Source organism: Canis lupus, chromosome 1 (genome assembly GCF_003254725.2).
Source record: "Canis lupus dingo isolate Sandy chromosome 1, ASM325472v2, whole genome shotgun sequence".
In the NCBI taxonomy this organism is placed as follows: domain Eukaryota; kingdom Metazoa; phylum Chordata; class Mammalia; order Carnivora; family Canidae; genus Canis; species Canis lupus.
In genome coordinates this window covers 41,401,867-41,415,332 of record NC_064243.1, presented here as the reverse complement: position 1 = coordinate 41,415,332, position 13,466 = coordinate 41,401,867, and the positions used below count along the sequence as shown (strand labels likewise).

At 38.6% G+C, this 13,466-nt stretch overlaps 1 protein-coding gene and 1 long non-coding RNA gene across 4 annotated transcripts in view; one reads left to right on the top strand and one right to left on the bottom strand.

Moving 5' to 3' along the window:
• The window catches only part of MTHFD1L (methylenetetrahydrofolate dehydrogenase (NADP+ dependent) 1 like), a 187,194-nt gene that overhangs the window by 79,421 nt on the left and 94,307 nt on the right, over positions 1-13,466 (bottom strand). The window lies entirely within an intron of this gene.
• Positions 4,016-11,787, top strand: LOC125756066 (uncharacterized). Its single transcript, XR_007414077.1, has 3 exons — positions 4,016-4,158; positions 4,447-4,582; positions 10,840-11,787. It is a non-coding gene; the product is annotated as an uncharacterized LOC125756066 (long non-coding RNA).

Genomic DNA, 13,466 nt, shown 5'->3' with positions numbered 1-13,466 from the left:
CTTATTTTCTCTCATTTAATAATTACTGAACCTCTATTATTTTGCCTGGCTCTTATGTACCCATGTCTCATTAGTGAGGAAATAGTACATTTTTTTAAAAAAGATATTATTTATTATTCATGAGAGACAGAGAGAGGTAGAGACACAGGCAGAGGGAGAAGCAGGCTCCATGCAGGAGCCCGATGTGGGACTCGATCCCGGGCCTCTAGGATCAGGCCCTGGGTCAAAGGCAGGTGCTAAACCACTGAGCCACCCAGGCGTCCCGAAATAGTACATTTTTAACATGACAAAGATCAGAAATATTAATTACCTAATTAAAAAGGAACATCTTTCTGACCTTTCCCCTTTTACATTTTCTTGCTTGAATTCCCCCTATTATTTTAAAATTTTAATTTCTTTACCGGTACATAGTAAATTTGAATCCAAGTGTTTCACATCTACTTCTTTAAAAAAAAAAATGTTTTTAAAATTTAAATCCAATTTAGTTAACATATACTGCATTGTTTCAGGGGTAGCACATTTATTTCTGAATGGTCTCAAGCTTTAGTACATTTACTGAATCCATTTCTATGTAATCACAGACCTTAAAGGTAGATCAGTGGTTCTCTAATGAGGGGTAGATTATGTTCCCCACGGGACATTTGGCAATGTCTGCAGTCATTTTTGGTTGCTGTAATCAGCATCTTGTAGGTAGAGGCCAGGGAGGCTGCCAAACATCCTACAATGGACAAGACAGTCCCCTCACCAGTACTCCCTCCACAAAAACCCTCTAAAACTAGAATTATCCACCAAAATAACAACAGAGGTTGATACTACTGTGGTTCAAGCATGATGAAGGAGACTTATGCTTTCTAGATACTCTTCCTGAGAATGTTACAAATAGGACAACATAGGTGGTAGCAATGATCAGTCTTACTGTCAGGAACAAATACATATGATGGGGAAAGCTATGGTAATTAGAGACTGGGCATGAGAAAGGCACAGAACTAACATTCGCTAAAGCACTGCCTATGTGCCAGGCAACATACTTGACACTGTCTGTCTTGTTTTTCTCTCCAACGCCCATGAGGGACCTTTACCTGACACATAGGCTTGTGAGGCTAACGATAAACAGTGCTTCCCAAGCTCATACAGCTATATGGGATGGAGCCTGGGTTGAAAACATGGCCCATCTGACCACAGTCTATGCCAGTGTCCCATGCCCCTGCTGTCCTGTCGATGAGTCAACTAATCAGCAGCATTTCTCCAGCAGAACTGCTTGGTGGGTTGTATTTCCACCGACAGTCTTGACTGCTTGTACTTCAATATTTTGGTATAGGAATTCTTTTCCTGAACTCTGACAGGTGTGTCCAGACTTGTTTCTAATTGCAATATGGATTGCATAACAGAAAGTATGTAATCTGGAGTCTTCTTCATTATGATAATGTTTTTTTGTTTTTGTTTTTGTTTTTTGTTTTTGTTTTTTAAACTGAATTCATAAATTTGTTTTCTCTCTTGGAGCAAATAATCTAAGGATTATGGAACACAGTACTCTTTCACTTCTTGGTCTATGTGCCAACTGTGCCAAGTCCTGGATAGCAACAGGGAGTCTATTAGACAAGGTAGACAAGGACAGAGCTCCCAGAAATGAATCTTTCCGGACCAGTTCCACTGGGCTTGGTACCCAACGCATCAACAGGCCACAGGCAGAGAACCCTTGCTTGGCCACCTAGCCTCCTGAGAACCAAACGGTCCCCTTCCGTGGGGCAAGTCAGAACCCTAGACTTGACTTCCCAGCCTCCTCTAGCCAGCCATCTGCCTTCCCATGACTCACTGGGGAAATGAATGACGCCAACGCTCTTGTACGTTCCTGTCCTCACTATGTATACACGGTGGGAGAACAGGGAACAACTGCTTTAGATTTAAGATTCTTTTTTGCTTTTACCTTGAGGAAACCCCACCTTGGACTCTAAACTGAGGCACCACGATCATTTTTCCCGGAGTTTCTGGCTACTTGATATGCCTGATGTTGTCATAAGAATCAATAATGGAATTTCTACCTGCTGTGTAACCAAGGGGCCCTTTATTCCATGTGTACTCAGATCTGAAGATCAAAACCTTCAGATTTCATAGCCACTTTATAATGGCAATAATTTTTGTCTTTATCATACATGTAAAAACAGAGGTATCAAATATACGACATACTGAGTTCCCCATGACTTTTGGACATGAACTTCAGTTTATGGACTTGAGACGTCTCATAGAAGAACTAGTCCTTGCAATCCACTTGGCTCAAAAGGGGTTGGGATAAGAAATATGTCTGTACAGGGCCAATTTTGCTACCTGAATCCTTAAAAGAATTTCTTCTAAACAGAGGGAGGAATGAAACTGTAGCTTCCATGTAGTCAGCACTTTATTTTCTTGCAACAAATCAGAAATAAAAATAAAACCTTTGTACAGGGGAAGCAAGGAATAGGTTGGCTAGACTTCATTCTGAAGCATTGTAGGCTATAATTCCTAAACAGTGCTAAAGGAGTGGAAACTAGACTCTTCAAACTGACTCTCTTTGCCCTGTGTAAACATGTCTATCCAGCTGCAGCTGTCTGCCGATAAACTCAGGGAAGACTCTGTTCAAAGTCACAGAAACACATGAATTCTGAACTTGAGCTTGTGCTTGAGATAGCCTAGTCTTTGAGCATTTTAATTCTTTTTTTTTTTTTCAGTGACTAGAAGGAGACTAAGGAAACCAGGATGAATCATTAATTATAAGGGAAGCTTAGCATTACCATGATAGCTGGAAAAAAAAGCAGCAAGCTTGCTGTCCAACATTAATTTTGAGGATCTAACTCATCTTAATTCTCTGAAATTTTACCAAAAAATCAAATATTTTCTGCTCTTTAGGATGTGCCTTTTTAACCTATGTTCCATGTTCCTCTTTGGTTTTATTAAATGTCTTAAGGTCATATTTCCCTAAGAGTATGTAGAACCAACCAGACACATATAAGGAGACCCACAGAAGGAAATCAGTAAGAAAACAGTATTAGTACTAGTCCAAGCCTTTCCACTTACCCTTTTGGTGATGGCAATGCTTATATATATTAGGGAATTTTGGTAGTAGTATAGAATGCATGAGAAAGTTATTGAGGATGTATCTGGGGAAAGGAAAGAAAAAGATAAGCAAAGTATAAAAAGGACACAGATCAACTTGAACCATATGTTTTCAGTAATGACAAAAAAAACTTTGACAGTAATGCCACTTAGATGCGCTGTGGTGTCAGGACCCAGAATTTCCATCCTCTGGAGTTAATTAGTTATAGACACTGATTCCCATTATTTGAAACCATCATTAATCATCCTATTTTATAAAATAATTTTGACCAAAGTGAAATTTAATTTTGGAAAAAAATGTTAAAAGATGAAAATTAAATTATACATGTTATTTTTACCTCCTTTATAAAAATCCAACTGAATTAAATTCATGAACCCATTATCCAAACAGTTCCCATCTTCTTGTAGCAATCACGAGCATTTGTATAATGTCATCGCCATGACCAGGGTTTTAACCCTTCTGTTTTTAGCAAACAGTGGAGTCCCAGAGTTCTGGCTAGAGGCCTGGAATTTTGGATGATTGCATGGGGGTGGAGCTGTTCTCTTGCTGCTCCCAAGAACTGGTCACAAGGAAGATAATTTGAAAGAGAAATCTGGAAAGGTTTGGCTACCAACATGTCTTACCCTACAATAATCAAAAGATGAAATAGAGCATTTTTTTATTGAGCATTTCAAGAAAACAAATCAAGAAGGAAAAAAGTAAAGATGCCTTAAAATAAATATATTTTATCTGAAAGGTTCCCAGGAAAAATCAACATAAAAAAACCTATGTAATAGCTTTTTCTGCAAGTACAAGAAACCCAGCAAGTGAAACTATGGTTACTGACCTTGAGAACGAATTAAATACACCAACATTCCTAGTATGATAACTTCTAATAGAAGAAACTAAGACAGAGGAAAACATTTTAAGCTTCAAAGTTGGAAGATACTACAATGTATTTAACAAGCAGGCAGAGCAGGGATTCTCCAGTCTGAAGGCAGAGACCCAATGATGGGTCCCAAAATCAACGTACTGGGTTACAACCAGAATTAGAGAAAAAGAAATATTAGGATACATTACACATAATGAGAGTAAGTAGTATTGTTTCAGAAGACATGATTGATTCAGTTCTGTGTACACACACCTGTGCATGGGCGCATGCATTTGTGATTTAAAAAAAAAAAAAATGGACTTCATGCTTTGAGTCTCAGTCAAAACATCCAAGACTTACTGGCCCGGACTCTACTTTGCAGATTTCTTATCTAACACGGGAGGAGGGAGACCTGCTCATTTTACAGTCATGTCTAGTCCTACTGTTTTTTTTTTTTTTTTTAAATCCTCAGATGCTTTAATAGAGGGATCTTATTCACTATATATAGGATTCTCTGATGAAAGTGGGCTAGTCACCAGCCGGGCAACCTGACTGACCAGCGAAACCCCAGGGCAGCAGAGGGGCAGCTAAGAGTTGACAGTCTTGGCCGGCTTCACGTCTTCAATTTCGGACAACAGTCAGTGGTAAGTACGGTGGTGCCGCAGTACTTGTAAGATCAATGTAATGATTATTCAGGCCTGGCTCCCTTCTGCTCAGGGTTGGTGCAAACAGCAATGACAGCTCACAAGGAACAATGACCCCAACCTCAGTGTTATCAACCATTACATTTATATTTAGGGTCATGGATGCAACGGCACCCTCGCTATAAGCGATATTTATTTTTGGGGGTAGAGGCAAGAATGGTCTTCACTGTCCTGCCTTCCACATTTCCTCCGGTATGTGTGATATGGACAGGATAGGACAAGCCCCAGTGCCTGTCCTACAGGACTGGATCATGAAAAGATCTGATCTTAAGAAAAAAATTAGAATACACTGAAAAGACCAGTAATTCCTATTTACGTCTATAAAAAACTCCAAGAAAATAACCTTGAAATAACCTTGAAAGGAGGTATGCACATATTTTTTCTTTGGCTTATTTTTGATAAAGACTTTTTCCGTTAAAAAAAATATGATTATTCGTGATATATTATTGGAAAATGTGATGTGAAGAAAGAACCAAATCAGGTACTTTTAACCATTTTCACTATAATCTATTTCCTGGCTATCACTCTACTGTTGACAGAGAAAAGATATCTTTGAGAGGTCCGGTAATATATTTTCTAGGGCAAAGGTAACAATCAGGAATACTTTGAATGTTCCCACCTCCCAACCTCTACCTTATCCTTAAGCCAAAGGAGCCAAAACTACAGTTTGCCATACTTCTCATTTTGTATAAACCAAGAATGAATCCTCAATTTGCCACTTCTTTCTCCTCTGCTTCCCTTTGGAGGTTCCCAGCCTGGCCTTTAATCTAAAAGTGAGTCTGACTTGGGTAAAGCTGCTCATTACAATAGGATTATTTGTATTATACAGGGAAATGCAAGTGTGTAGAAATATTCATTATGTTTATTATACTGGCAAAAGATAAGCATTAATACAAGGCTTCATTATGCTCACCTAGCTTGCAAATTTCAAAGATGGGTCTGTAGGACAGCCAGGGGTGGTTCTCACAAGGACAAGGATCCCTATTTACACGCCTTCATCTCTAACATAATGGATGTCATGCTCTATAGATACTTTGGTATCCTGCTCTTTTCAATGAACCTAATGTGGAACATTTCCTCAAGATACTAACATCTGCCAGATAATATTTTATTATATAGTTATTCTATTATAAGAAGTCATGATTTATAAACCCGGTCTTACTTTTGGCCATGTTCTAAACTCTTCTACAAAAATGATCTGTGATGTACTTAAGAATGAAAGTGAGTCGGTTGGTTTGGCTGACTTGGAAGACAATCCTAAGTATGGTTCTGTAGAAAAGCCAAAAGTCTGCTCTCCTTGACCCTGTCTGGTCAACTGGTAGGTACTGTCAAAAACGAATGGTGATTATAAAATGGCTGATGTGGCATTGACTCAATTGCGTATCTGGAAAACCTCTGGAGCTATGTTATGCTGACAGTGGGTTATCAACTCTTTGGAGATATCTCTTTGGAGTTAGATATCTCTTTGGAGAAAGACATGGAAGAGACCATGTTGAATCAGAAAATGTCTTAGCTTCTCTTGTTGCTAAGTGCAGCAGTGTGACCAAGGTGATTAATTAACAGAAGTGTTAGGTATAACCTCCAGGAAGGCTCTTAATAAAGGGTGTGCCTTTCTTCCTTCTTCCTATTGGCTGGGATATAGATGTGATGATTGGGGCTTGGGCAATCATCTTAGACTACAAGGCAGTATAGAGCCCCTAATGATTGAGAAGCTACCATTCCAGCCTAGACTAGGTTTCTTTTATGTGACAGAGAAATAAACTTGCAGTTGTTTTGGGTCCCTTTCTTTCACTGTTGCTGTTCTTTGTGGGTGAACCTAATCTTAACTGATGTTAGTTAAGTTTCCACAAAAACTGATGTGCTTGTGGGAACAAAGCCTATTCAGATTCATGAAAACATTTTTCATTTCTATCATTTCAGTTTGTACATTATTTCAACATTACTCAGTGTTTTCTTTCTGTGAACAATAGTAACTTTGGGACTGAAGTCAAGGTTACATTTTTGATTTAGAAAAGATGTGAAATTTGCTTAAAGTTTGACTGATGAAAGAGCTGAAATTTTAGAGGTTGAGATGTGCCCATAAATGTCCCAAAGTTATGTGATTGATAAGTAACTGAAAGAGAATCTGATCACAAGCTTCAGAATTAAGGCAGGGAAGCAGGAACCAGTATGTATGCCAGTATGCAGAAGCACAGGATATACGTGTAGGGCTCCAAAGGGTTTCCTGCTCATCTGACATCAAGGATGGTTCTCGCTCAATTCTACCTCCCTGTGTGTGTTACGTGCTAAACAAAGAAATGCTTTCTGGAGGAAAAATTAAACAAACAAACAAACAAACCAAAAAAAAACCAAACCTGTTTTTATAGTTGTTTTGAATACTTTTAGAAGTTACATCACTAAATTATTGCCTAACCCTAAAAAGTAATAACAATCCACACTCAACCAAAGCATTCATGCAATTTTATAAAACAAACAAAAAAGGACTAAACAAGGTGGAAATCAAGAAGGTACTCAGATTGCTGGTATTTGACATTCAGAATGTTTGTGTGCCCCAACACCTGAAAATATGGAAATTTTTTTAAAAAGATTTTATTTATTCACTTGAGAGAGTACAAGACAGCGTGAGCAGTGGGGGAGGGGAAAAGGAAGGGGGAGAAGCAGACTCCTTTGCTGAGCAGGGAGCCTGGTATAGGGCTTGATCCCAGGACCCCAGGACTATAACCTGAGCTGAAGGCAGACACTTAACTGACTGAGCCACTCAAAGACCCCAAAAATATGGAAAATGTTAAAGAATCTCATTCATTAGAAAATCTCAATGTGGAAGAAGGAGCACTTCGTGGATGAATAAGCCATTCTCGCTGCCCCTGGAAAGCAGGGCACACAGCCTCAGTCTCTCCCAGATCAGTATGTAGAGGAAGGCTCATCTGGCTGAGCTGGCCTGACTATGGCAGCTACTGGCATTCACCCATCACTTCCACTAGAAAGTAACATAAAGCCCTGACCCTCTAAGCATGACTATGAGCAACCAGATTTAGCTCAAAAAAGCTAAATACTTGACCACATTCTAATGATGACTGCTAATCTGAGGTGCTGGCCTCAACCTCTCTCCTAAATTATAGACCTGCATTTCCTCCCCACTTCCCCCCCTCCTCCCCCTCCCCCGGTGCATAACTAACAAACATTAACATTTTGTCACAGTTGCATACTTTCCTTTTAGGAAGAAGGTAAACAGCACATAGAGAGTTGAGATCCATCCTTCCCCCAAGAGTGGGAAACTCTTACTAACCTGGTGCTTATCCAGGTGCTGCATTTCTACCTGTACATACATACAAAATATAGTGCTATTTTTGTGTCTTTGGAACGTGTTAGAATGTACTCACAATCCACAATCTGCTTTTTCACTCAACATTGTATTTGTGAGATCTTGCTTTGTGGAAATGCACAGTGATCATCTTGTGGGTCTTACAGCACCCACATCTTTACCTGCTGATGGAGCCTTTTCCTAGGGAGGGAGCACCCTTGGGTAGGATTTTGGCCCTTCCCCCCTCTTCTACTTCCAGAAGTTGGAATTACTTATGTGAGGGAGGCAGGGCTGGAAAGAAACACCATCTACATGGGGGTTTCTGGCAACAGTAACTCTGCATTATCGTTCTGGAAACCCTCATAGATTAGAAGCTGTACTAACTCTTTTCCATGAGTTTTAAGGATGTTGAAAATATACCTCCAATCTGTCTTCTCTGCCATAGCTTTGGGCTACTGAACTACTAGTGATTCCTTAAACACATAACCTCTCTGCCCTGACTGCCCCACTTTACTGGATTACATCTTACCCATTCGTCACTGCTTGTCTCAAAAGCCATCTTCTCAGGCTTCTTCCTGGAATAACTATTTAAAAATTGACAATTTATCTCCACTATTAATTACAAGCACAGCCTTCCAGATTAACATTTACTCCCCTCCCAAATGACCTGATCTTAGCATAAGATTCATTCCCTATGTCTTACACTCCAGCCACACCATCCCCAGAATCCACCAACACTTCACCATGCGTTTGTCCTGTGCGCTTTGCCTAGAATGCTTGTCTCCCTAACTCTGCATATCAAATTACTTCAGATGTTTCAAGCCAACTCTCCTTGTGTTAAAAATTACATAAGTAACACACCCTAACAACCCCAAGTAGAAAAGTTTCAAGAATACCAGTAAAACAAAGTATAAAGTAAAAATCAGGCATGTCCTCGTTTTCCATAGAGAAAAGCAATCATTTGATATGTATCTTGTTTAAAAGAGTAATCTCTATACCCAACATGGGAATCAAACACACAACCCCAAGATCAAGAGTTGTGCATTCCATCGACTGAGCAAGCCAGGCACCCTTGCTATACATTGTTTACACCCTTTCACTGCATACGCGGTATGGATATTCATTGCAAAGTTTCTAAAAATGAGAATATTATAAAATTGTTCTGTAATTTCATTTCTTTTACTGTATATATCATGAACATCTTTTCGTGTTTCATATAAATTTATTCTTAGTTACCTTGATGTTACACCAATAATACTGAATACTTTTTTGCTTTTATCTTGAAGTTTTAAATTTAATTTTCACACTAAAATTTTTATCTATCCTTATTCTGAATGTATTGTGATACAGGAGTCTGAAATTTGTGGGTTTTTATTAAAGATTTATTTATTTGTTTTAGAGAAAGAAGAGTGTGCATATGTGCGAGAGGGAGAAGGAGCGGAGGGAGAGGATCTCCAGCAGATTCCCTGCTGAGCATGGAGCCTGGCTCTGGGTTCCATCCCACAACCCTGAGGCTCATGACCTGAGTTGAATCCAAGTCAGACACTTAATGGAATGAGCCACACAGGCACCCCTGAAGTTTGTTTAAAATTAATAGCCAATTGTCCAAATGTCATTTAATCATTAACCCATCTATTAGCAACAGGTTTGAATTCATCTTTATCAAATCATTAATTTCTACATATAATGGAATGAGTCTATTTAGGGACACTTCAGAGGGTTCTTTTGGTATTATTTCTTTCTCTATCCCTCTTTATTATTATGGCAGCATTACCTTGCTTTGATATGGAGAGTTAGGTAGGTCAACCATCATTACTCTTTAAATTTTTTTGTTTATCCTAATGAATTTATTTTTGTAGAATCTAGACACATGTTATTAATTTAATGACGAAGCTCATCTTCCTGCATAGCTCTTATGGTAACTATATAATATAGTGCAGTATAGTACTGAATAGCATAAGATAGTATGGCATGGTATACCATAGCAATTTTATATGCTAGTTTGACAGAGGAATGATAATTGTTCAAGATGGATTATTTCCATCCAAGAACATGGGACATGCCTCACTATGGACTTAGGTCTTGCTCTGGGTCTTTCAATAAAATTTCACAGATCTTTTTTCCTCCGTGCTCATTTCTTTCTTTTTTTTTTTTTTTAAGATTTTATTTATTCATGGGAGACACACACACACACACACACACAGAGAGAGAGAGAGAAAGAGAGAGACAGAGAGAGAGAGGCAGAGACACAGGCAGAGGGAGAAGCAGACTCCATGCAGGGAGCCCGATGCGGGACTCTATCTTGGGGCCTCAGGATCACGCCCTGGGCCAAAGGCAAGCACTAAACCACTGGGCCAATGGGGCTGCCCTCCGTGCTCATTTCTTGTTACATTTATCCCTAAGTATTTTATTGTTTTGAGAACACATATAAGTAGGGTATTTTCCCCCATTATAGTATCTAACTTTTTATTGCTGCTGTAAAGTGAAATTATTGGCTTTTACATATTTACATTGCATGTAACTCATCAACCATAACTTTTACTATTTTAAAAAAATCCTTGAATTTTCTAGTGATAAAATCATACTATATATAAATAAAAGAACATTAGTCTCCTCCTTTTCAATTTTTTAATTTTGTTCTTGTTCTTGTTTAATTACACTGGCTAGGACTCCTAGAATATTGATGAGTAACACTGGTCATCAGCATTCTTGTCATGTTTCTGATATACCAGGTATGCCTTTAGGAGTTCACTGTATAATATAAGGCTGATTGTTAGTGTCTGTTTTACAATTCTATTTAAATTATTCTACTGCATGAGGTCTTTATTATTTCATTGACATGCCTCTTTCATCCTGAAAGTTACTTCTTTACTTTGCTTTATTTGTTTGTTTTTAGGTAGACCCTGCACCCAGCAGAGGCCAATGCGGGACCCTAACTCACAACCCTGAGATCAAGACTGGAGCTGAGATCAAGAGTTGGACACCCAACCGACTAAACCACGCAGGCATCCCTACTTTGCTTTATTTTGGACATGATACTCAAACATTTGTTACCATAATTCTTTTAAATCTTGGGTAGTTTTTAAAAAATTGTATTACTTGTATCAAAGTAATAATAGATAAAATAACATTTATCGTTGAATCTGATAAGAGGGGAGGGTTTTAGAAAACACGAAGAATTAAGGTTTCTTTCTCCATCCCCCAAAAGATATAAAGAGGTCTACAAAAGTCTCCATTGTTCCTTTAGCAGTTACTAGCTTCCAAATATTCCTTACTGGAAATTCTATTGCTTTCTTTGAATAAGAACAGTACAATATTGTAATTATACCAAACATTGCTAAAAGTTTAAAACAACCTCATGGAATTACAATGTTGTAAACTATAATTTATATATTAGCTAAGGATAATTTGACTCTTTTTAGGCTGAATGTTCTCAGCCATGATAGGGTATGATAACAATTACACAATGGAAATTCAAGTCATTCACTGCATACTGGATCTTAATAACCTTCTTAAAAAGCCTATGCCTTTTGTGAATTTCAAACCTTAGTTTAACCTCTGTATCACATTCTAAAATCATTGTATGTTAACTTTCATAGCACTAATCTCTGTAAAACATATTTTGACAAGGGTCTACTTTAACTCTACATTTTATTATGGTAAGCACAATTGTATCAAGATCATATTATTTAGAATATGTGGGGCACCTGGGTGGCTCAGTGGTTGAGTGTCTATTTTTGGCTCAGGTCGTAATCCTGGAATCCTGGGATCGAGTCCCGTATCAGGCTCCTTACAGGAAGTCTGCTTCTCCCTCTGCCTATGTCTCTGCCTCTTTCTCTGTGTTTTCCGTGAATAAATAAATAAAATCTTAAAAAAAAAAAAAAAAAGAATATGCATGAATCTTAACTAGGGATGGGCTAGATAGCTCATGGAAAATAAACTGGCATTTTGTAAATGCAAATAGCTAACGTTAGGTTAGACATTTCTAAAGTTTAAAACTTCTTTCAAGATATTCCCCAAACTTTTTTACACTTTTTATTAATTTATTTAAATACTGTTTGAACGGGGCACCTGGATGGCTCAGCTGGTTAAGTGTCTGCCTTCAGCTCAGGTCATGATCTGGGGTACTGGGATGGAGCCTCTGCTTCTCTCTCTCTCTCTCTCTCCCTCTGTTCTCTCCCAAATAAATAAATAAAATCTTAAAAATATGCCTATATTCACCATTAAGAGCCTAGTGGAAATTCAGATACATTTGCCAGCAAGTAAGTCATTCAGTGAACTTGTGTATTAATAGTTTTTCATTAAAAAAACATTTAGTGTCCATTATGCCCTCTACATTGGCTCTATTATGATGACATGGAATGACAGTGACTAGTAACAGAACAGTAGGGTACAGTGGGAAGATCAAAGACCCTGGGGCCAAGGACTTAGGTTCAAATCCCTAATCCCCATTAGCTGTTTGCCTTCAGACAAACTACGGATTCACACTGATGTTTAGTTGTCTTACCTATAACATGGAGGTTATCCTGGGAACTATTTCCTAGGGCTAATATAAAGCATACGAACATATATAACACATATGAAGCCCCCAGGGGGGTGCCCAGCACACAACAGGTCCTCAAGAAAGGTAAACTCTTGTCACTGGGAGTAAACACTTATCCATGCCAGGAACTGCCTCATGTGCTTTAGATGCATGGATTTCCCTGACATTACAGATGAAAGAACAGAGATGCAGAAGGGCTGTCAGTGCACCACAGGGCACAGTGCCCCACAGGTACCACCTAGGGGGGATTTCTGTTTGTTCCAGTGAGTGTGAGGAGCTGGGAGTGGAGCTAAGATGCTGGACATCTTGAAACAGGCAGGACAGTCCCACAAAGATTTGTCCCCTGCCCCCACAAGATCTTCCTTCCAGATACTCCTGTAGTTGACAGACCTTCCCTCAAGTTTCTTTGTTATAGAAATATAAAATATTTTTTCAACCTATCAGTATGTACACAATTTTCAAGGAATGCAAACAACAGTGAACACTGAGGAAAGGTTAGCCTTAACTTTGCCACGAGCTGTGTACTTTTTCAGAAAGTCATGTCGCCAATGCCAATAACCACTTGTGAGATCTGAGTGGCCAACACCACTTAATCCTTCCACATTCATGCTTGTCCTGTGTACTAGGTCTTGTAGATGTGTGCAAACACCAGCAACTCAGAATATCTTCTAATGTAGTTGAAATATTTCTTCCAATCAATATATATTGTGTTACCATAAAATTCTTTTATATCAAAACTAACATAATAATGCTTTCTGAAATTGTACATAGAAGTTTGTAGTACATCTACGTTTTACCTCAGGTCGAGGGTTTGTTATAAAAAGGGGGAAGAGGCATGCTAAGTTTGAGAATGGAATGGGCCACAAAACTTGCTTGTCACAGAGCTGGTTAAGGACAGAGCCAGAATTTGAACCAATGCTCTCCCTAGAGTCCTTGTTTATAATTCATATGCTCTGTGATGAAAAAGTTATGGACTGTTC